We start from the raw sequence: 26250 nt of genomic DNA, 5'->3' as shown, positions 1-26250 counted from the left end.
CCTTTCTTCTAGATGACTATAATGATAGCAAAAATTGATTATCAGTACACCAAGGGTATGATTTGGAATAAATACTCCATTATTTGATGCAGATCACTTCATCAAATAGGGATTAAACTATATAAAGATTAATTACACTAGCCAAGGTATTAGTTCTGGATGATTCCTTTTAACTGATAACCAGTGGTTTACAAACTAGAAATTATCATCTGTGAAATTGGATAAAGAGCCTTACAGTGAGAATGACAGATAAAGTAACACTAAGGATACCTGAGATAGATCATTGTCAACTCACAAATAGCATTACTGAGCAGAAAAGACCTCCATAACACATGGGGAAATTAACAAACCTTTCCCTGTCTTCAAGATTATCATTTTGTCATTGAAAGTCTTTGTGCTATTAAGAGAATTTCCCATCTCTCCTACCCAACTCATTTTTCCTCTTTGTGTTAATCCCACCAAAAGAAGAAGGAAGAAAAGAAGAAAGGAAGGAGGGAAGGAGGTGCGAAGGATGGGAGGGGAGAAAGGAAAAAGGGAGCAAAGGAAGAATGGAAAGTAATTTTTCTGTGATAGAGTAAAACCATCATAGATCTCTAGTCTACAAGATAAAAATTAAAGTAGTAGCCTAATTTTATATCTTCTTTCCCTTTAACTCTACCAAAACACAATTTAGCCAGCATCCACGAAGTCCATTTTGAAAAATACTTAGGAAACTTAATTAGCTAAAACGACTATGTTCATTTCCATAGCGTAATGTTTAAATATATTATAAAGGACCACCATAGACAGACTTCCTGGTGTTGTTCAGCCTAATTTCAAGCAATAGTCTTAAAAACTAAAAATTCCTGTTTCCTTTAATTCTACAGTATTTGCATTGCTTTCTCTTATCTGCCTTGATACCTGAGTATCTACCAACAAACCCCAAATGGTTTTATATATCTACCAATAGTTCCAGTACTTGAAAAATGAACTAAAAAAATTTCAACTCCATCCTAATCTGACTACAGTACCAGGTATTAACACTAGGTACTATTTTTAATACTGACTCCATTTTGTCTGCACCATCACTGTATAACAGTCCATTACTTAAAAACAAATATAAGCAGAGTGAGGTACCTAATTATTCACTATTTCACATTAACATAGAACATAATTACAGCATAGTATTATCATTATTTATTTATTTACAAAGCTACTAGCTTTATGGCTTGACTGTTTATATAGCAAGAAAAAGACATTTTAGAATCATCCTATCAAGGTAGGTTACTTGTATAATAAATAAAAATTTACACAGAATCTATAATTCAGTAGTTTGAATGATTGGCCATACGTCAAGCTCTAAAGACAAAATAATTAATCAAGAAGGAACAGGCTTTGTGTGCTTTCAGGTAGAAGTATTACATCTTCTTCAAAAGATAAATGTTATTTCATGGAAAATAATAATGTCTACAACATGATTAACCCTAGATAAATTGACCTTAGAATCATGATGAAGCTAAGTATAATGTTTATATTGATGAAGCTAAATGTAATGTTTGTCTAGAAATTCTAATTTATCTTTTTTCCCAGGAAAAAACTGACATATAGTATTATTCATTGAATCTTCGAAGACAAATACTCCTGGTGTCATAAACACTTACTCGTTTTGCATTCTAATTTCTCTTATTAATTTAAGCCAAATGAAAAAAATGGCAGAAACTGCAGTTTCACATGGTTCAACCTAATCGTATGAGCAAGAAGACGAAGGAATGGAAATGTGAGGTAAAGAAAGAAAATATAAAGTAGAATTCTGGCTTAGTATAGGCAGACAGTCCTCTTTAATTATGTTACATTCAACAAAACAACTTAGGAAAATCACAAAAAAATACTAATATCCAAATAGGTCTTTCACTTTGAAAACCTTACAGAAAGCATTATGAGGTTTAAACAACCAACACACATGTGACATGTAAATCCTACACTTTAACTTGGTGTCATAAGCAGTGATCTAATGGATGAGAGATTAATAAATTAAAATATTCTATAACACTGAATAGTTAAGCATAGTGAATGCATAATTCTGATTATAATTTATAGAAATTAACAGTGCATTTGCAAGAGAAGATATTCTTTTTCTTTAAAAGATGTCAATGACAGGGTTTTATCACTCTTTCATGACTTTGATTTTAAAATGAAACTGTAGGGGTTAAGGGATGGTCAGTGATATCTTACTCTGAGACTGTTCTAGCTAAAAATCTGGGGAGCAATCTGGCATGGGTTTATTAAGAATGTGAATGTCTACAATGAATCCTAATTTATGAATCAACCATATAACAGATAAATTTGGAAGGATATAAAGGTCAATTATCTGTGATGATTTAGGATATTAATACTAACTTGAGAAGGACAAAAATGATAAAAATACCATTGATCTCAGCTTCAGTTTGATAACTTATAAAACTTATACACAAACCAAGTGAATGTAATCTGGCAATTTGGGAACTATTATATAAGTTAAGACATTCATAGTACAGAACTTGAAAGAACTGAAAGAATTCAAAGCCCATAGTGTGGAGTATAAGACCTTATTCAATAGAAGCATCATGGACCATACTTTCTATTTGAGTATTGAATTTGGAGCATTCCTCTAAGGGGCGGAATCACCTGGTAACTCAGGTTGACAGAATAACTCAGTGGTTCCTTGCTCTGTCCAGTACTATTGCATTTTAGTTGTGACATAATACATAATATACACTGGTGATTATAGTCACCATGCTGCACTTTAGACCCCCTAGAATTTATTCATCTTATAACTGAAGTACATACTCTTTGACTAACATCTCCTATATCCTCCCACCCCCTTCAGCCTTTGACAAATGTCATTCTATTCTCCATTTCTGTAAGTTCAGCTTTTTTAGATTCCACAATATGTTCCACACATAAGTGACAACATATGTTATTTGTCTTTCTCTCTCTCACTTACTTCACTTCACTTAATACCCTCAAGGTCTATCCACGTTGTCACAAAAGCTAAGATTTCCCTTTTCAATGGTTGAATAATATTCCATTGTGTATATATACCGCATTTTCCTTATCTATCCATCACAGACACAGAATCATCCATGGACACTTAGGTTGTTTCTGTATCTTGGCTATTGTGAATAAAAGCTGCAATGAGCGTGGAAGTACAGATATCTCTTTGATATCATGGAACCAGCAGGTGCTGGGATGAACCGGGGCCTGAAACTCCTCACCTGCTATCCTTAGCACTTATGAAGATACTTCCATGTGTGGATAGTTACTCAAACTGTTACTGCTGGGAGAAAACAGGTGCTAGAAACTCCTTTACAGCCATCTTGCTGATGTTCTTCCCTTGTTCAGGAGTATTTTAAACAAAAGATTATTTTATATTTTTGGTTATGACTTCATTACTTATTTCAAAAATTTCTAAACTATGACAAAGTAAAATGAAAAATTCTAAAGGTACCGGAAATCTCATTACTTAGAAAGAAAAGCTAAAAGCATTCAATTTTAGGACTAATTATCACATACCTCTTTAGCATTTTAAAATAAACATTTAAATTAATTGATTAGAATTTCACACACAAAAAGAAAACTATTCATGAAGTGAATTAATGTACTGTTTCCACCTCAAATAATTTCCAGGTGGACAAAATTTGTGGCAACCCTCTTTTATTCCAAAGAAACTAAAATAATTTTTGTCCTATTACTTCAGGTATATGACAGTTCAATTTTTTTCAGATGTTTCTTTCATAAGATGAAGAATGATTAGACTACCAACCCAGACATCCTCTGCTGCTATCTCTCTTTGGTCAAGAGTTGTTCCCTTTCTCTGAAACAAATGTTATTTTGATCTATGCTCTACCACCACTACCTCCATGCCACCAGTACATCAGCTTTCTCCATAAACCAGCATCCTCTCCTTCATCATCAAATACTGAGAGGCCATAGTGAAAGGATAATCTTAGCACCAAGTCCTTATAGTGTTCTTCTTTGGCACCCACAGCTAACTAAATCAACTGTTACTGTGTACTCCAAGTCCAAAACCTTCTACCACTCACTGGTCCAAGAGAAAGCAGGAATGATTCAGCTTCAGTCACAAATATACTTTGGGACTTTATCACTGAGGCAAGGAGGCATGGATTTCTCGTACAGGTACACCTTCTCCTTCCTGGATTGTGGCCAAAGGGGAAATTCTCAAAGAAGATTTGGGCAAAAAGCCAATGACATTGCTAGTAAACCTTATAGAGAGTTATAGGAATCCTCAGAGATGGGGCTGTGATATCATCCAGTCCTCTGAGTAAATAGATTATTCTTTCTTTGACCTCTTTAGAAATTCAAAGTGTTAGTGTCTTATTAATGTCCACGTTTTGACAGATCAAGAGCATTTTATTAAGGTAGCCAGATCATTGTTTATAGGTCAAGAAGGAAGAAACATGCCTAGCTCCCCATCTGGTATGTGCACTTTATTCTTATGATTAAGCAAAATAAAAATACTGCATGTCAGAGAATGTCAGGTCTCTCATACAGATTTTAAAAACAAGAATACAAAGTCTCCCTGTATATGTAGTACTATAACAAATGTGGTTTTTAAAGTGAATTTAACTTCCTCAAAAAATATGTCATGTAACAGAAAAACTGTTATCCATAATTCTGGTTGGTACAGATCCTAAATGAATTAGCCAAGAAATTAAAAAAAAAAAAAGGAAAAGAAAAAGTATCGTTCTACATTCTTTTAGGTGGACAGATTTGCAGACAAATGTGAAAGTGTTTGCCAAGACCATGGCTTTCTTCTCTGATAACTATGCTTCACTTCCCCCACTCATAGACATGTAGGCCTTGCCAATATGTTTATTGTAGGCAACCTGATTTCTGCCTGGCTACATATATTTAGTTCAAACTTAAACGTGCATATAACTCACTTAATAGAATGTGTTAAATGCACATTCTAACTCAGTAAAGGTGTAGGTTATAGTCTGAGATTCTGCATTTCTAATGAGTTCTAGTAATGCCAGTGCTCACAGACCACGGAACACACTGAGTAGCAAGGGAAGATTTTAGGAAATTCCTGACACACTATATTTTAACTATTATAAACAGTATCCTTTAATAGGTCATGCTAACTTCCTAAATATTTATCTGAACTGGTATTTGTGCTGGACACAAATTTAAGTGACTACCCAGCTCACAACGATCCTTCTAGCAGCTTTAGTAGTCGTATCATTTCCTATCTACCTCCACTCTGTCACAGGAAGACACCTGGTCCGTGAAGACAGTGAGATTCTCTCTGGGTGATTGTTAAAGCAGTCCCTCTAAAAGGCTCGGGTTCCTGACAGCGAGGTCCTTGGAGCTGACTTTTTGTCTGCCTTTCTGAAGCTTGGTTAACTAATCCATACCTTAATCCATGAACTAACTTCATGGCCCTTCCAAATAATCCTCTTCTTAATTTAAGATGCTCAAAGTTGACTTCTGCTGCTTGCAAACCACTATGGCAATAACATAATTTATCATAGTAGGGAAAAATATTATTACTAAAGACATCCCCTCTACTGAACACCACAAGAAAAGAATGAGTGTTTTTATGCTATCCAACAGTGTAGCCATTAGGCACATGTGACTATTTAAATAAATTAAAATTCAAGAAAATTTAAAATCCATCTCCACTGTCTTAACAGCCACATTTTAAGTGTTCTATATCCACATATGGCTAGTGGCTGTCATATTAGTTGGTACAGAAAAAGGACATTTCTATCACTGTAGAAAGTTCTTTGGGAAAGCATTGTCAGATTAGGCATCAGATAACTGGGGTCTATGGGTATAGCAAAGTCTCGAAAAAGACTATTCAAACATAATAAGAAATTCCTCCACTGGCAAATCTGTAAACGATGCCTCTAGGTTCTCATTTCTCTTTTCTGAAAAAAACTATTCATAAACTGTTCATTCCTCTAGGAACGTTATCATGTTCTTGACCCAGTTTCTATGACTATTTGGTCAGTGTGCTGATCCAATCCTTATAGTCATTAGTAAACCACATAGTTATTATTTGAAAAAAGAAATCTATCTTAGCCTGATAAGATTAAGTCTAAAAGAGGAATTATAAATAATTATAAATGAATAAAAGAAAATAAGCTTTGAAGTACTGGGGTAACAAATACTAATTAATTCAGCATGTATATTCAGATTAATTAAATATGCTAAAATATTCGTACTGAATAGTAAATGCTAAAATGAGGCCATTCCCCAAGACCGTAAAACAAATCAGCCTCATATAGTCATTGCAGACTGATGAGGAGGGGCTCAAAGACCATTCACAATTCATTGACTGGACAGTATCTTCCACTGACGATACAAGACGTCAGCTTAGTATTTTTTTATTTAAGTCTAAAGTCACATGTCATAGTATATTTCTACATTACCCATATAAGAAAAGTAAAATACAATGTTTATGTTAGAGGTTAAATATTTACCACACCATCTTCCTAATAGGCATGCACTCATTAAAATGCAGCATCAACCTTATAAAGGGGAAAGGAGACTACATGCACACATATACTAGTACATTCATACACACATGCACACACACATCCACAAATCTGGATTCAGACTCTTATTCATCTGAATCTTCAGCCCTGTGTTTTCCAGTCACTGTTTTCTCCCTGTATGTGAAGATAGCATGAAAATAACCACTTTTTTGTTCTTTCTTGTTTTCAAACTAGTGTATACTGCATCTACGAGGCAATAATTCTCAAAAAAAACCCTTATTAATAAAAGTGATGACCAAGTTACAGTCTGTACCCATGTACATGTCATTGTAAGAAAACTCATAATATCCTGAAGTAGACTTAGAGTGACAACACCTGTAGGCTGATGTGTAACAACGAATAGAGCAACTCTTTTTGCATGACATTTTAAATGTTGCAGCATGGTACTTTTAATCTGAAAGATGATGAATATATATCGACATTTAACATATTATATTTTTAAATAAACAGGCTGCATAATACCCATAACAAAATATGAATAATACTTAGAATATGAATAATTGTCTCTGAAATTCAGATATTTAGCCTTCTAAATAATTGCAGAAAATATTTTAGAGTATAGATGATGAAATTACTAGTTGATAAGTATGCTAACGAGACTTTGATTCCTTTATACAGTCTTTTTCATACCTCTTTTTTCATTTTGCTTAAATCTTAAGACTGTCTTTGTGTGACTGTTTGTGTGTATATGTGTGTCTGTGTGTGTGTGTGCGTGAGAGACAGAGATACTGAATTGATGTACACGATCCCTATATCAGGAAGAACAGCTTTAGCACATGTGCTACTGACACTGGATCAATAATATTATTTCTTTTAAAAATGACACTTAGTCATGTTGCTTGTTTATTAAGTTACAGCATCCTCTAAATCTGGAGCCTATTATGGCCTCCATTACATCATATGCAATTCAATAATGGATAAAATAATTTTGGTGGGCTTTCCCAGCAGATTTACTAGTACTGATTCCAGGAATAAACCAACCTATTCAATTCAGTGTGGTTCAATTACATGTAATTGGCCTGTGATCTTCTAACTCAAAACACAACACTCATTAAGCTGCAATACATCTTATTACTTTATCTAACAAAACCATCATACATCAAAGCAATAGAGCAGCTGTGGTGAAACAAAATACTCTCTTCCCCTCTGGAGATCGTTAGAAAACCAATCGGATAGGTGAATGAAATCTACGGGGAAAGCTCAGATAGAACAGTAAAACAATATGGATAGGGTTCTTCGGCAGAATTATAATCCTGTTAAAGGAGATTTCTCTCTAGAACCGTCATCAATGACTCCTATACTTGTTCATATTAGAACACGTTCGTTGTGTGACAAGTGGAAGGTAGATCTGCTTCAAGCATGCAATGTCATGTTTTTAAAAGATTCTGAGGCTTTGCCACTACTCAGGTGTCTTACTTCTCAAAGTTAAAATACATACGCCATGATGTTACCATGGTTATTTATTTGCATTTGCCTAAAAAATTATTTATCACTGGCCCTGTATATTTTTTGTTTGCCACTGACACCAGTTTTATTTCATATTGATGCTAAGAAGAATAACAAAATATTATTTTGCTATACTGTCATTACCACTTATTATAGGGTTGGCAAATTTCCAAGGTAAGTACAAGGAAGACACTTTATAAAGTGCACTGTGGTACACATTTCTACTGCGCCAAAATATTGTGTTTTATTAGTGTAAATGTTTAATTTTTTGATATAAATTAACATTTGAATGTAAATGTATTAAGGAAATAATCCAGTTCAATCTATATAAATACATTGATTTATAGTCAGTGAGCTATAGAACAAGAAGATGTGGCTTTAGAGAGAAGAGGTTTCTGGGATGGAAATACATGAAAGAGGAGAGCAGTAGAAAATTGAGAAATTTAAATTATAATTATATAATTTTTAAATCATAAAAATCAGCGTCAATGTAATAAACCGTCCCTTTTCCACTAGGAGTTGGAGGAAATGGAGGAAAATGTTTACCAGGTGGTGGATGTTCCAATTAGTGGAGGACAATAGTACTCCTTTTCCCCTGTCTCTACAGTACAGGGGCCATCTATCAATAAAGTCATCTAGTCAGACCATGTGGTCCACTTTAATGAGTCCTCCTGAGTCCTAACATACTAATTAGCAAGTTATTATATAATGTCTTATTATCATTCTGTAGTTTATAATCGGTTTCTCACTTCCTTCATTTTTTTAGAGTATCTTTTATAAGTCTTATAAAGAAGTTCAAATGCTTACAAGAGCTCAGTGTAGCAAAATGTTTTGTGGGGTGGGGGGCAAAGAATTGATACTGGTGGGGAGAGAGTGGAAAATAAATGAGACAACACAAATGTGGATGATTAGGAATAATGAAAGACAATAGTAATGATGATGAGGGGAGCTAGTCCGTTAGTTTTCCGTATCTCAGGCTTTAGCACCATTTAACTGGATAAAATATATATGGTTCAGATGATAGTAGAATATTTTTCCTTCCTTGAGATTTATTCATTCACTCAACAACTATTTATTGTTTACTTGTCATCTTTCTGGCAACATGGTCTAAGATAAAATTACTTTTTAAACTTCCTGATAAACATGAATTTTAGGTCCCTTGCCTTTTGCAAGTACCTTCTGAAGTCAACCTGTGAAAAACTGAATACTTAAACTTTGAAGACAGAGTAAGGATTAGAAAAATTTACAAAACAAATTGGACACAAGCATAGAGACACAACAGGAGCCATAACTGAAGATCAAAAGAAATGAACCCACACTTGATTAAAAAGATGATGTCCATACACACACTAGGGTAGATTTTATGGCAAGTTTTTACTGGAAACGGAATCTGGAAACCTACTGCCTGTTGCTTATAATTATGTTCCCAGTTGATTGCATAGTAAAGTTTATATGGTTGTCATTCTACAGTGAGTTCAGTGATTCTAAGCATAAAGTCTTCTTGGAGTCCTAATAAAAGAATTCTCCCAGGCATATTTGTAACAATGACCTCTACAAAATTACTCTAAGTTCTAGTGACAGGAGTGGGAAAAACAAAATAGTGGAACATTCTCACAGATGATTGTTTTCAACAAGGCTTATTTTTGTTTGGGTGTTCTATTTATTACATATGCATGCCTGACCTCTTGTGAAACTAATGCCCTGTAGGAATGTCAAGGTTAGAAGTAAGCTTCTGTAATTTTCCATTAGTCATCAGGTACTAGATTTAAGTAGCAGGTTGTGTCCTCCAACTGGAGGTTATTTAGCTGGTGCCAAAGCCTGTTCAAATATTCCCCGTGTGTTGTTCACTTCTGTATTTGTGACTCAAAGTATGCCTGCCAAGTAATCTATGAGCTCTCCAAAATAATTCAGTGAAATAGGTTGGCAAATGTCATAGGAATGATTACATTAAGGGGGAAAGTTCAAGTAAATTTACAAGCGAGTTGGGGCAGGGAGAAGTACTTTCATGTAGACCATTAATTCTTAATAACGAAGATAATAAAAGGAAGGCATTGATGATATACTAAGTGTTTAACATTAGCTGGGAAATAATGATTAAGCAGTTAAAAACATACAAAACTGGTTGAAAGGTGATGGGTACATTCCAAGCAGAAAGCAGAGCAGGAATGAAACTACAGTGGCTGGAAAAACAAGACAGGAAGGGCAGAAGAGCAAGGCCTGCAGAGACCTGGCAGAGCATCTGCACTTGGATTCTTTGAAGTAGGCTAGAGATCCTACCAAACACTCAAGCGCATATGCCCAGGGTCAGACACAGGGGCTAAAAGCTGCCACAAATATGACCAGATGAACAAAAAGGCACCTGTAAATGGAATTAATAAGCCAGCTCTGCAGGACACAATTCTCATTTCTTTTTTCTAGTATCTGACAACATTGTCTAACTCCTCAAGATTAAAGTGCAAATATCAATCATATGATAAAGCTTTTCAAAGCTACTGTCAACTTTGCCTCTTTGGTTTATAGGATTCAATGCATAACCATTGTCTATTTCAAAATTCTGGATTTTACATATGCCTGTTTACTCTCTCAGTCTCTCTCCAGCAAGACCTCAATAGTAGATCAGAAAACAATTATTTAATAATGAATATTAAAAAATTAAATTAAGATATATAATACATGGTGATTTTCATGACACTTACTGTATGTATTGAATCTAAAAGTTTCTTCCAAATTATTTATGATCAGATCAGGCCTGGTATATAGGAGAAAATGCAGAGATAAGGAGATAAAGCAAAGAACCTTGGCAACACAGGCCAAAGGCAAACCTTCTATTTAATAGGAATTCAGAGCCTAGCTCTAATATTAATGGCAATGATACCAAATCAAAAAGGGCTCCAAATGAATTGAATTTGTGACATCGTTTCATGGAAAAAAATAATAAGTATTGAGCCACTGTAATAAAAAGCCAAAACAAATAGGAATCTCCAGGCTTGAAGAGGAAGTTAGGTAAAGAAAAAGAAATGCTCATCTAATACTTAAACTTTTTAAAGTATGAGTTTTAAATTTTTTATTGAAGTATAGTTTACATGTAATAAAGTGAAGGTCCTTAGTGTTCGTTTCAATGAGCAACTGCATGCAACTCTTTTCTTTTTGCAAAAAACCAAGATAAAGAGCATTTATTAATCCCAGAAAGTTTTTTCATGCCCCTTTTCCTGTCCACCTCTACCTCTAACTGAGGCAGCCACTTTCTGGAGTCTATAACCATGTATTAGTTTTGCCTTTTCTTGAAATTGATGTAAATGGAATCACAATGTATGCATTTTTTTTTGCATCTAGATTCTTTTGCACAACAAAGTGTTCTTGTGATTCTTATGTGTTGTTTATATCAATAATTTATTCTTTTTTCACTGAGTAGTATTCTGTTATATGAATATACAAATGTACATTATTTGATGTACCTGTTAATGAATATTTGTTGGGTTTTTTTCTTCAAGATCGGGTCTAGTAAGAATAAGGCTGCTATGAATACTCCTGTATAAGTCTTTTTATGGGCATGTTTGATGTCCCTATAGCTGGGTCACAGGCTAGATGTATGTTTAACTTTCTAAGAAACTGCCAGATAACTCTCCAAATAATTTATTTTTTCATTCCCATTAGCAATTTATGAGCATTTTATTTGCTCCACGTGCTCATCTATGGAGAGTTCCTATGGACAACAGTTTCCACAATGTTATCAGCTTATGTTAGGATGCTAAATTTGTTAGAATTAATGAACTAATATTGATACATTTGGTGTTCCCAGGGTTTGTTTTTCATCTTAGCCCTTAGAGTGGATAGGAACTGGTGTATCAAAGTTGTCATTTGCATTGCCTATGACTAATAACGTTCATTACCTTTTCATTTTCTAATTGTCTATTCCTTTTGCAAGGTATGTGCCATGTCTTTTGACCATTTTAAAATCAGATCGACTTTTTACTGTTGATTTGTGAAATCTATATATTCTGAATGAGTCTTTTGTCAGATAACTATATTATATTTTATCAGTCTTGCCTTTTTGATGGTATATTTGATAAGCAGAAATTCTTAACTTTGATAAAGATCAACAAATACATCAATATTTTCCTTCTGTCATTAGCTTTTGTGTCCTGCTAATAAAACTTTTCCTACCCTTAGTTAAAAAGTACAAAGAATTTCCATGTACTCTGCACCCAGTTTCCCCAACTATTAACAGTTTATACAAACACAGTGTATTTGTTACAATTAATGAACCTATATTGATGCATTGCCCATACTTTATTCTGATCTCTTGGTCTTTACCTAAGTTACTTTTTTTCTGTTTGATCTTCAGATCCAGGATGCAACAATACATTGAATTGTCCTCTTAGGTGTAAGTTTCTGACATCCATTGTTTTCAATGATTTTCACAGTTGTATGGAGTACCAGTTAAGTGTTTTGTAAAATGTCCCTCACCAAGGATTTGTATTGTTTTCCTCGTGATTAGACTGGGTGGTTTATTTTATGAGACAGCTTGGCTGGGCCACAGTGCCAATATTTGGTCAAACATGATTCTGGACGTTTTGTGAGGACATTTGTAGTTAAGATTTATATTAACTCTTTGGACTCTGAGTAAAGCAGATTGTCCTCCATAATAGAGGTGGGCCTTCCTTATTCAAACAACTAAAGGACTAAACAGAATAAAAGACTGATCTTCCCACAGGAAGAGGGAATTTGGCCAGCAGACGGACTTCAGACTTCGGACTTCAGACTTGAACTGCAACACTGGCTCTTTCGGGTTTCCATCTCTTTTTCTCTATATCGATATTGATGTAGATAAAGATATCAATATCGATACAGATATAGACAAAAGCAATACATCTTGTTAGGTTCGCTTCTCTAGAGAACCCTGGCCAATACATTACAGTTATAGGTTTTGGGGTGGAAGACTCCAAAACTAAAGTGTCATTCTTCATCCCATTATATCAAGGACATGCTACTATCATGACTTACCACTGTTAATGTTAACCTTGATTACCTGGCTGAGGTAGTGTGGATCAGATTTCTCACCTGCAAAGTTACTAATTTTTCTGCCTTTCCATACTATGCTCTTCGGAAGAAAATCACCACATGCAGCCCGCAGTTAAGGAATTGGAGTTATGTTCCACCTCCTAGAGGGAAAAATTTCTATGTAAATTATTTCAAATTCTTATACATAGATTGTTTATACCCCATAATTATTTATTTATTCAGTTATTTATTTATATCTGTATGACTTGGTGCATTTTGTTTGTTTGCTTAAGCAATTCCTTACTTTCCAGTACTACAAGAGTGTTCAGGCTCATCTTACATATTTCTTGGTCCAGTACGAGAATAATCCCTTTCTCCAAGGATCCCTGGTTTCTTTTATTAAGAAAGGGTATTAGAAATCAAGTTCTGGGCACTAGATATACTCACTGCAACTGCACAGTAGCATGTCATTCCTTCCAGGCCCTCAAAACTGAAAAGAAAGGAAATCTCTGTGTGTATACTAAACTGTGTATATACTATATTTTTCTGTTACTATCTGTACCTCTATTAAGCTAAACATGAATTCATACTGATGTCTCCAACTGTAATTCATTACTGCATTGATTATTATAGCCTATGCCTTTGCCTACCTGTAACCTCCCACTCCAACAGTGAAAAACCTGGCTCCACTTGTCTGCCACCCATTCACTTAATTGTTCAATTCCCATATATACGTATGTATGGTGGTATCAGTACTGGTAATCTGTAGCTTCACATGAAACAACTTTATGAACTATCTTATGTTGCTTATATACATTTCCTTTTGACTTTAGACTTAAAAGACTCCATTCATTTCCAAAGTTACCGAGGTCAGTATCTTTTCCAATACCTTCAGCAAAATCATTTCATATATTAACAATAAAGTTAGCTTAAAGAAAGGAATTGATTTCTTGAAAAAATTCAGCTAGCCAAATTGATGCATAAAGGAATAGAGAAATCTGTGTAGTCTCATCTATTAAGGAAATTGAAATTGTCATCAAAACCTTCTCACTCAAATTTCAAATGGCTTTGCCAGTGAATTATATCAAACACTAAATGAAGAAATGAAACCAATCTTAAATAAATGCTTTCACAAAATAGAGGAGGGAACACTTTCCAACTAACTTTATCAAGCAGCACAACCCTGATAACAAAACCTGCTAAATACAGTACCAGAAAATAAAATTACAGACCAATATTTCTCATGATAATAGATATAAAATTTATTAATAAGATACTAACAAATTCAATACAGGAATACATAAAAGAATAATGCTAGTGGTTAACACTGAAAATGTAATTCTTAACAGTATAGAAGAAAAAAATCATGTGATCATTTAAATAAATGCAGAAAAGCTAGTTGACAATATTCAATATCCATTCATTATAAATTTTTTTAGCAAACTGGGATAGAACTATATATAAGGAACAAGGCAAGGATATTTGCTCTCATCATCTTCCATCAACCTTTTACTATACTTCTTAGCCAGTGCAATAAGCCATGAAAAAGATTGAAAGGCATGAACTTTATAAACAAAACTGTTTCTCTTGTTTCTTAATGTGAAAACTTAGCTAATTCACTGAATATCTTTCTTCCTTTCTTAAATAGACAATTAATGTTATAAATTTCCATTTTGCTGGTATCTTAGATGCATCCTACAAATTTTTATATATTATGTTCTCATTATCATAGAGTTCAAAATATTTCTCATTTTTCCTTATGATTTCTCCTGTGATTGATGGGTTATTTAGAAGTGAGTTAATTTCTATTTTGGCATTTTCTAGATATTTTTCAGTTACTGATTTCTAATCTATGATCATAGAACATATACTCTACATTTCTGATCTTTTGAAATTTATTGAGACTTTCTAGTGTGCTAACATATGACTGGTCTATTACTGGTCTCACTGAATGTTCTTTGTGAAACTGAAAGGAATTTGTGCATTTAGTTGATGGGTATCAATATTCTATTAATTCTGCTAGATTAAGTTAGCAGTTTTGTCATTCAACTCTTCTATATTTTTCCTGATTTTCTTTGTATTTTCTATTCATTACTTATTGTAGATTTGTCTATTTCCCCATTTAATTCTGTGAAATACTGCTTTGAGGTTTTTAAGACTGTTAGTAGCTGCATACATATTTAGAACCATTATATCTTCTTAAAACAATGATGACTTTTACCATTATGAATATGACTCTATATCTCTGTAAATACTCTTTGAAGTCTTATTTTTTGATATTATTATAGTGCTTATTGTTTTCATGATATATTTTCCATTTTACTTTATGCATCTTCAATTTTTAAACTTTACTTTCAACTGATAAATTATTACTTAAAGAATAATACAAGAACACTGCAACACCACAACCTATTTACATTCCTTCGTACACTTTGTGCCCTTGTTGGCATATATGTTACTTCTACGTATGTTATAACCCAAAATATATTGTTACTATATTCACTGCAGTCAATGATCTTTTAAAGCTATATATAGCTACAGATAAATATGATACATGGGGATACATATAAAATAAGGATAACAGAAATATTTGTATATTTTTATTCAGACATCACGGCTTCCATTTGGTATCATTTCACATTAGCCTAAAGAACTCCAATTTTGGCTGGAGATATTCTGGAGATGAACTTGCTAAGCTTTTGTCTGTCTGAAAATAGCTTTATTTTGCCTGAAATACTTGGGAGTTTTTGCTGGATATAGAATTTAAATTGATAGAAGTTTTTTATATTTTTAGAACACTTCAAAAATGCCATTCCATTTTCTATGGCATCCATTGTTTTTGATATAAAAAAAATCACTAGAGATTTTAATTGTTGTTCTTCTGCATGTAATTTGTATCTTCTTCCTGTGACTGGTTTAAAATTTTTTTTGCTATGATTCCTTAGGTTTGCTTTTCTTTCAATTTTATGCTTTTTAGGATTCATTGAGCTTCATGAATATATGGATTGATAACTTCAGTCATTTTGGAGATTTCTTAGTTTTCATTGCTTCAAATATTTCTTCTGTCCCCTTCTTTCTCCTTCTTTTTGGACACCAAGTACGTGTATGCCAGACCATGCGATACTGTCTTGCATCAGATACTCTCTTCCATCTGTCCCTCTTTTTTTTTGCTCTTTATACTTGGTTTGTATAATTTCTTTTGACCTGTTTATCCAAGTTTATGGTTTCCTCCTTCTGCTGTGTCCAGTTCACTGATAATCCTATCAAGTGGGTTTTTAATAGCTTTTAAAATTTTTACTTATTTCTATCATTCTCATTTTTTAATTTAATTTTATTTTTCAACATTTTTATAGAGTAATAGTCATTTTACAATGTTGTGTCAAATTCTAGTGTAGAGCACAATTTTTCAGTTATATGTGAACTTATATATATTCATTGTCACATTTTTTTTTTGCTATCAGCTACCACAAGACCTTGTTTATATTTCCCTGTGCTATACAGTATAATCATGTTTATCTACTCTGCATTTTAAAATCCCAGTCTGTCCCTTCCCACTCCCTGCCCCTTGCAACCACAAGTCTGTATTCTCTGTCCATGAGTCTATTTCTGTTCTGTATTTATGCTTTGTTTTTGTTTGTTTGTTTGTTTTTGTTTTTGTTTTTTAGATTCCACATATGAGCGATCTCATATGGTATTTTTCTTTCTCTTTCTGGCTTACTTCACTTAGAATGACATTCTCCAGGGGCATCCATGTTGCTGCAAATGGCATTATGTTGTTGGTTTTTTTTAAAACATTTTTTTAAAACAATTCCCTTCTCTGCCAAAATACTGTGTTTATTCATGCACGTTGTCCACTTTTTCTAGAAGTCCTGTAACATATTTGTCATAGTGGTTTTAAAACCCTTCTCAGATAATTCCAACATCTGGGCCATTTCCGTGTTTGCCTCTATTAACTGTTTTCTCTTTTGACCATGGCTCACATTTTCTTGTGCCTTCACATATCTCATAATTTTTATTGTATGCTAGATACTATACAAAAGAAAACAGCAGACAGTAGATATTTACCCTAAAACATATCTTGCCACTTTTTTTCTACTAGGCTTCTTGTTTTGAAGGCTCAGTCAGTTAAATCTTTAGATTTGCTGAGTCTGGGCTTGATTGAAGTTAATCAGATTCAGTTCACCAAATCCTTCAAATGTGCTTGAGTTCTTAGCACCGGAAAACCTCTGGAGATGACCCTGTACCATCCACTGAACCCATCCACTAAACTGTTACTCTCTTTGCTTAAAAGCTTAGCTTCCAGCATGTCCACAGGTTATTGTCCTTACTCCCCAGTCTCGCCTGTCTTTCTGTACCTCAGTAGAACTCTCTGCACCCTGCTGCCCTACCCCTAGCCTTCAGAGGACTGGGGCAGTGCACCTAAAGAAGGCCTGCAACTTCAAAGGGATTTTTCCCAGCAATCCTGCCTCAGTCCCTGCCTTTTACATAGTACTTTTGAGCACTTAGTTAAGGCCTTGGGAAAGAGTTAGAGGGTGGGTGCAGACTCACTCTGTGATTGGAGCTCCATGAGATTATAATCTATCATTCTAGCCCCCACAAAGCCATTAAACATTTGGCTAGTCTCCCTTCACCCTGTTTATGGTGTATTCACATAGTACAGAGCTACTTGATTCACGTAGTAAAAAGTTATTTGAAAAAGCACCATAAATGCTATAAACTATTCTGTAACAAATAAAAGTAGTTGCCATTCTCTTCTCTCTTAGGAAGCTCTTGCTATCTTTTGAATTTAAGGTTATTAAATTTACTTGTGTCCTCAGCTCTCTATTTTTAACTTACAGAAAAACTTCTCTTCTTGTGCTTGCTATGAAGTGAAATACGTCTCCTACTACTTTATAAATCCTGAGTGGACTCTCTGTTTTTATTTTACAGCCCTTTTAGTACACCTCCTCAGGAGTTTCTGGACCCAATTCTCTTTGCAGCAGTAGTGATGCTCACTAGCAAAAGAGTGAAAATGCTTCCTTCTTTTGCTCCTAACCACTTAACTTTACTCATTGTTCTCCCTTGCATTCATGTAGCAAAACGTACTTGATTGACAGTTATTATCTGGCTTTGTTTGCTATTCCCCAAGATTCTCACTCCAGTCATGTTTTCCTTCTTCTCTACCTATTGGTACCCACCACAGATGTATTATTGCTCGGACATTTTGTCTAGATTCTTAACTTACATTATGTTGACTCTTTGTTCAGCGTTTCTTTTTTTTTTTAATTTTTTTTGGGGGGGGTTAATTAGTTTTGTTTGTTTGTTTATATTTAGAGGAGGTGCTGGGATTGAACCCAGGACCCTGTGTACGCTAAGCACGTGCTCTACCACTTGAGCTATGCCCACTCCCCACTGTTCAGTGTTTCTCACACTGTTTCAAGAACAGCCTCTTCCTGAAACCTTTTGTTGCTTTAATACAAACCATTTTGTCTAATCCTAGAATTGTAAAGTACTACTTCCAAGCTGGACTGACTTTTTGGATTTGACCAACTGCCCAGCTGAACACGTAAAACTTGCCTATCATTCTCTGACTTCACTGATCTCTACAGCTATGATCTTCAAAGAAAAAAGATCAGTCAGTTCCCTTTCCTTCCAACCACTGGAACTCCAACTCGAATAGTTTAATTGTCTCCCAGTCACTTATTAGATTTGTTGTCTCAGATGAGATTGCTCTTCAGACTATCTAATAATTAACCTTAAAATACAAACACAGGGCAAATTAATTAATATACTAACACCAGGAGAATACATTATTCTCCTAGAAAGATTTGAATCCCAAATAATCTTCAATTTGCAAAACATATGGGGATGTATTTTGAGTATACTGGTCTTCCTCTATTCCTTGACTTCCAATGGCTACTACTAACCTAATGACTATGTTGATCTTCCTGCCTTCTCATTCATTCCACTCCACTAGTTCATCAGACAACAAAATATATAAAACAAATAATGAAATTTCAAATTACGCATCCCTGTTTCTTAGCTACACAATTTATGCTGTTTAAGCTTCAAAAATGCCTTTCTCTAAATTCCACATTTACCTCGTTCCACAGTCTCTCATGAAACAGTGATAACCAAATCTTTCTGATTCTATTTTCCAATTATCCATACCTATTCAACTTCTGAACCCAGGTATCATTACTTTTGTCCTGGGTTCTTCTCACAATTCTTATCTGGTCTCTCAACCTCAAATATCCTCACATCCATTCCCTGTGCATTTTCAGCAACAATTCCAGAAAGATTTTTTTTAAATGCATATATGACCATTGTGATTAAAAATCATAACTTCTGAATGCACAGGATCCTTGATGACAAATTTACTTTATCAGTGGTCAGCCTAATTTCATTTCCTATTTCATCCTCACATGTACACTATACTCCAGTCATACAGATATTCATAGTTAAATACACAGTACTCTTTTATAACCTGTGCACATGTTCTTTTCTTGCCTGCAACTCCATTCCCAGCTTTACTCAGATAGCTCCTCAAGTATCTCTTCCTTCAAGTCTTTATTACTTTGGAAGTCTGAATCAAATGCCATCTCTCTATACATCCCATGCAAATCCTTATAGCACTTATCAAATTATATTGTAACTTGATTTACCTAACGCTTTTCACCACTTGGCTTTAGGTGATGTTGATTAATTTGATTCTGTCAAAATTAACAACTTCTGCTCTTTTTTTTTTGTTTGTTTGTTTTAAATTTTAATAGAAGTTATGGGGATAGAACCCATGACCTTGACCTTGTGCATGCTAGGCACATGCTCTACCACTGAGCTATTATCCTCCACCCCCAAGAATTTCTGCTCTTTAAAAGATACAGTTAAGAGAATGAGAGAAGAGTCACAGACTGGGAAAACATTTTTGTACATTACATACCTGATACATGTTTGTATTCAGAATATATTTTTAAAAACCTTCATAACTCAGTAAAAAGAAAACAAAATAACAAAAATGGGGCAAAATTTTGAACAGATACTTTGCCAAAGACGCTATGAGAATGGCAAATAAGGACTTGAAAAGATGTTCAACACCAACAACCATTAAAAACAGAGTAAGAAACCACTTTTCATCCATTAGAAAGGCTGAGACTGAGTGTTGGCAAAGGTATGGCTCAATGGAAACAAACACAACTAGTGGGAATATAAATTGATACAGCCTCTTTGGAAAATAGCTTGGCACTTTCTTAAAACTTTAAACATACACCTATCATAGTCATTCTACTCCTAGATAAATACTCCAAAGGACAAGCAACATGTCTTGGAAAGACCTGTACGTGAACATTCACAGCAGCTTTGCTTGTAACAGTCAGGAAGTTGAAACTCAAACCCAAATATCCATCAACAGATGACTAGACAAACAAATTGTGCTATATCATTATAAAGGAACACTCCTCAGCAATAAAAGGGATGGACTATGAGTGCTTGCAACAAGATAGATGAGTCTTAAAACAAGAGGACTGAGTGAAAAAAGCCAAAGAAACTGTTTGATTTCACTACTGTAAAGTTCTAAAAGATGCAAGCTAATCTATAATAGCAGAAGTATACTGGTGGAAGAGTAGCAAGAGTGAGATTACAAAGAGACACAAGGAAATTTTTGTGGGTGTGAGTATGTTCATTATTTTGGTCATGGTTTTCATTTTACAGGCATATTCGTATGTTCAAACTTCTTAAATAGTACACTTTAAACATGTACAGTTAATGGTATGCTAATTATACCCCAATAAAACTTTAAAGAAATTTTAAAAAAATCTCCTACACATTCCTCACCTTTTGAAGGAATCTTCATCAATCTTTTACATTGTAGTCATTCTATTTGAGTTAAAGAACAAAAGAAGAAAAGATTTCAAAATTTTAATAGCAAATGTCATAGCATTCTAAAAGAATTGGGAGGATACTGCTGTGATTGAGAAAAACCATTGGGAGACATTTTGGTTACAAAAAAGAACTCTCACGTTGAGATAAAGGTAGAGGCAAACTGGCCTGTATAAGAATTTTCCATTGTCACTGCAGCAGCTTGAGAAAACAGGAGTCTGGGCCCCTGCACTTATAGGAGAGCATCAAGAAAAAGCTCACTAGAGTCAGGGTGGGCTCCTGGGGAACTGACGGCTGACTGGGCTCAGGAGGGAGGGGGATTACAATATGACTCTTGGCAGAAAATGAACTTTGAACTTTAGTAAAAATCAATGTCAGATACTCAGTTTTGTTTGCTTTTTTTGTGCTTACACTACTTTTAAATTTCTACATCTTTGGTAGTAATCTGTTACACATACAGTTTTCTATTTATGGAGACTTATGGTATGAGAGAAAGGAACCATGTTTAAATGTGTGGCAAAGAGATGCGGAGAGAAGAATCCAGGAGTAGTGTTAAGACAGCACAAAGTGATCAAGACTTGAGCCAGAAGCAGAGCACAGAAGATAATGACAGTCAATTATCAGCAAAAAACTGTAAGTCTTCCTTCTCAGAAATCCAGAAAAATTGGGGAGTACATGCCCCTGGAAAAGAGCGTTCATGTTATTTCATTTGCCTGTTAATGGAAAAGGGGACTGTGGAAGATTGGAGAACTAGGGATACACGATGGGTAATTTTTACATATGGAATCTATACTCAGATATTTTCAGTTTCTTACCTACTTTCAATTCCTATCTCAAATTTGATGTTTAATGAGAAAGAACAAATGTATTTAATTATAAGCTCTAACTAGATTTTTAAAACATCATTTTGAGCTTAGGGAATACTAGGTGTCAAAGTGATAAGATTTCAGTATTGAGGTGCTCCCTTAAGACTTAAACTTCACATTTTTAATTAATTTGATTTTTATTAATTCACTCTTAAATCTATTGTATTATACTCTGAAGATCACTCATATGACTAGGACATTGAAACTTTCAAAATACAGCCTATAAAACAACGAATCTACTTAGACATCTTCCTGCCACTCTGCACCTGGTGATCACTGAGACAAATTTGAAGAACACAGCCAGAATTCAGGGTGCCCAAGCTATGTTTCATTTCACAAATAAAAATTGAAACTCATCCCTTTATTAAACTGCAATTTAAACAATAATGATACTTTTTAAACAGAAAAAAATAGAAAAACTGTAAAAAAATAATAAATTTTTTCAGGGTTTTCTGAAAAGAAATGTGGGATCACCTAGTATTGATGTGCCACAATTGAATCCTGCCTCTATATGTAATTCATAATTACTGTTTCCCTAAATTATTTTTGAAAATGGAAAGAAATAATGTCTAGCAAATGTAACACCATTGTTGTAATGACTGAGATACAGCCATCTTTATCTAATTGGGTTTTCTAATCCGTTTTCTTGCCACATTATTTCTTAGCTATTTTACAGTCAGGGTTTTTAATCTGGTCCTAATGGACAGACTTCAAGGAAACATGTGAACCCTTTGAAACTGTATACAAAATGTTTTTGTGTCTTTTTTCCCCTTTGGGAGAGGGAGGTTCATATCATATTTCAGATTATTAAAGAGGTTTGTGACCTAAAAATAATTTAACAATCACTGCTTTGAAATGTGCTTTAAATGAACTGTAATTTGATAAATCCTGTTATCTCTTAAAGAAAACCTATCATCTTATACGTGAAATACTAGAATAAGATACGAAAACACAAAGCATTGTAAGATTCTTAATGTATTAGGAAAGAATATCTAGAGAAAATTAGAAGTATCTATGAGCATATTTAAGACCCTACCTAAGAAACCTAAAAAACATTATTCTTGCTGCTTTTATCATTTTCATCCATTAAAGCCTACAGCAGTTTTATTCCCTTCACAGTCTCTAACATGAAATTTAAGAATTATTTTTATATTGGCATTTACCTTTCAGTATTCATGTGTTTCAACCTTTTTTTTTCCAGACAAAAATTCTTCTCCCTCATTAAATACAGACACTTCTGTTACAGTGATTAATTGTTTAGGCTTTGGAAGCAGAATACCTTAGTTCCAGTTCTTCTATTTGCCAGCTCTGTGGCCACGGGTAAGTCATAGTACCTTGAATCCTCTATTTCCTCCATTTGGAAAAAAAGATGTGGGCTAATAATAGAACCTAATCCAAAGTGTTTCTGTAAAAAATTAAATGAGGTGATATTAAAAATGCCTGGTACAATAAATTCATTCATTCAGCACAGCTTTCTCAAACTCCTAAAATCATTTTTATTAGAAATTATAATTAAGACAAAGATTCTCCAAAAGATTCAGATAAATTAAAGTCACTAACTAGTTTTAATTATTTTTACTTTTTTCCACCTTTATTGAGATATAAAACATTGTGTAAGTTTAAGGTATACAAAAGGTTGATATGATACTCATATATTGCAAAACTGTACCTTCATAGCATTCATCAACTAACACCTGCATCATATCACATAATTACCATTTCTTTTTTATGGTGATAACATTTACGATCTATTCTTTCAAGCATGTAATACTATATCATTAATTATAGTCACTATGCTCTAACCTGCACATTAGATCCCCAGAACTTAATCATCTTGTAGCTGGAAGTTTGTACTCTTTGATCAATATATCCTTTTTCTCCTACTCCTCAGCCCCTGGTAACCACCACTCTAGTCTGTTTCTATGAGGTCAGCTTTGTAAAATTCCACATGTAAGTGATATCATACAGTATTTGTCTTTCTCGGTCTGACTTATTTGATTTAGCATAATACCCTGAAATTCCATCCATACTGCCACAAACAACAGGATGTCCTTCTTTCTCATGGGCAAATAATATTCCTGTGTCACATGAGATATATGCACATACACACACTCATTCACACACACACACCACATCTTCTTTATTGACTCATCCATCAACAAACACAGGTTGTTTTGATACTTCGGTTACTGTGAACAATGCTACAATGAACCTGGGGGTGCAGATATCTCTTCAAGACCCTGCTTCCTTCAGATATATACTGAAGAAGTGGTTTTGCTGATCATATGGTGGTTCATGTTTTAGTTTTTTAAGGAATCTCCACACTGTTTTCTAGAGTGGCTGAACTAATTTACACTCCCACCAACAGCAAAAAAGGATTCCCTTTTCTCCACATTCACACCAATCCTTCCCTGTTGAAGAGGTGGGAAGATGAAGAGAACCCTCCCAGGCCTTATGATGTGGATGTGGAGTGTCAAGTACCAGACTCCCTCAGTGTTTGCACAACTGGAAGCATCCCTAGTGGACCCCGGTGAAGAAATTGGCCTTGAATGATCTTAATTTCAATGACAAATCTGCTTTTGCTTTCTAACTTCCCCTGCTCTTTCTCAAAACTCAATACTTGGCATATTTCTCTCACTGCTTTTTCCCCTCCTTCTTTCTCAGCTCAAACACTCTGTATACCCTCTAGACTGACCTACCAATCAGAATAACAATAAAGAATGTGGATTCTGAGGCTGACTGCTGGCTCAGATCCTGGCTGTGTTGCTCGTTATCTGTATAATGTGGAACAAGTGGCTTTTCCTCACTAAACCTCAGTTTTCTCACCTGTAAAAAGGGGGGAAAATTGTACATTTCTCGTAGAACTTCAATGGGCTCACATTATGGTTATTCACTACTGAATAAGAAACCACCCTGGATCTTAGTGAGCTAAAACAGTGAGTCACATTTATTTTGCTCATCAATCTGCAACTTAGGTAGGGCTCAGTGGGGACATCCTCTATGCTCCACTTGGTGATAGCAATAAACTCCATTGTTTGACTATGGTTGACTTTATTAAGATTTAGGTGATTTACCATTACAGAAGATTAAAGAGAAGACTGGAATGTGAGGCAAAGCTAAGTTTTCAAGAGTTAATTAAACAGAGAAACCCCTTAGATTCATCATCAATGGTGAATATAACAAGAAATCATTACAGACAAATTATCACACATTCAAAGTTATCCTGGACTCTTAAATAAATCAAATGGCCTTCATATCTGATAGCACATAGACTGAAATGGAACTCAGAAAAAGGCTGTTAACCAAACAATTGCAAGCTTTTCAGATAATTTTCCTTTCAAAATGTGCTTTGATGATGAAAAGCAGCATACAGGAGCAAACACAGCAAGCATTCAATATCTATTTTAAAAAAATACTTCATTGTTATATGCGCAATGAGTTTGTCGTAACAGTAATATTTACTAGGTAACTTAAAAATGTCAGCTCCTGGCTATGACCTATTGAGATTGGCGTTATTACCATCCCCATTTTCACAGATAATAAGTCAGGTATAAATAAGGTTAAGTATTTTTGTCCACTGTTACAAAGACTCTTCTAGTCAGGCTGGGCTCATTCTCAGGCAATCTGGTTCTAAAGGCTATATTCCTGACCATACCACTAAGTTGCTTCTTACAGGGATCTTAGAAAGATTTACTCCTATGTGAATTTCAGTATTTGGATAAGGACATGTTGTATGGCCAGAATTCTTTTAAGTTAAATGATAAATTTAGTTGAGAGAATAATAGCTAAGTATTCTCTCAAGAATTAAAAAAAAAAGTAATGCCTTTTTTATTGAAAAGTAGTACATGTTAAATTATAGAAACATTTGCTAATTCAATAATGTATATGCAGAGAAAATAAAAATAGCCTCAAATGGCAAATGCCTATATTTTGTATAGTTCCTTCAATTTATAACTATGTTCTAAATGTGAATATACTTTATAGCCTTTATAATACTTCATATACTACCTACTGCATACTGCTTTTAGTTAGTGGTATATCATTATCCTTACTTCTCATGTAAGAAAACATCTTTACAACATAATTTTTATGGGCTTTATAAGATCTCACCGCATGGCTATTCCATATTTAAGGAATCCTGTATTGCTAAGAAGGGTTGGGTCACACAGGTAGACCATCAGAACAGATTTCAAAGTTACTTTCTTTTTTTGCTTGATTTTGATGTGTTTTAGCCATACTATTTATTTTGAAATTTCAAACCAAGTTAGTGGAAGAAGCCCACTCCTCTCACCTTTGAAAGGCCTGAGCTAAATATGAGGAGTTAAATGATTTAATTAATGCCCCATTGGAAGACATGGGCAAAGAGGGGAGGTCAGAGAATGATTTAATCAGCATCCCATTGTGGACATTTAGGTTATTTAAATGAACATACTTTGTACAGAAATCTTGTTAGAGTTTTCATTAGGTTTAGGATAAATCCCAAGGGGTGGGATTACAGGTCTAAAGGCTGCGAAAATTTAAATTTTTAATACTCTTGCTAC

At 34.3% G+C, this 26250-nt stretch overlaps 1 long non-coding RNA gene across 2 annotated transcripts in view; it reads right to left on the bottom strand.

Annotated features, from left to right (window-relative positions):
• The window catches only part of LOC140697423 (uncharacterized), a 56256-nt gene that overhangs the window by 29069 nt on the left and 937 nt on the right, over window positions 1-26250 (bottom strand). For both annotated transcript variants that reach the window (XR_012074456.1, XR_012074455.1), the window contains exons 2-3: window positions 22989-23114; window positions 13050-13150 (exon numbers count right to left, since the gene is read on the bottom strand). This is a non-coding gene — a long non-coding RNA (uncharacterized lncRNA). The remainder of the gene's footprint in view (window positions 1-13049; window positions 13151-22988; window positions 23115-26250) is intronic.

This window comes from Vicugna pacos, chromosome 7 (assembly GCF_048564905.1).
Source record: "Vicugna pacos chromosome 7, VicPac4, whole genome shotgun sequence".
NCBI classification, from domain to species: domain Eukaryota; kingdom Metazoa; phylum Chordata; class Mammalia; order Artiodactyla; family Camelidae; genus Vicugna; species Vicugna pacos.
This window is presented reverse-complemented; position numbering and strand designations above follow the sequence as displayed.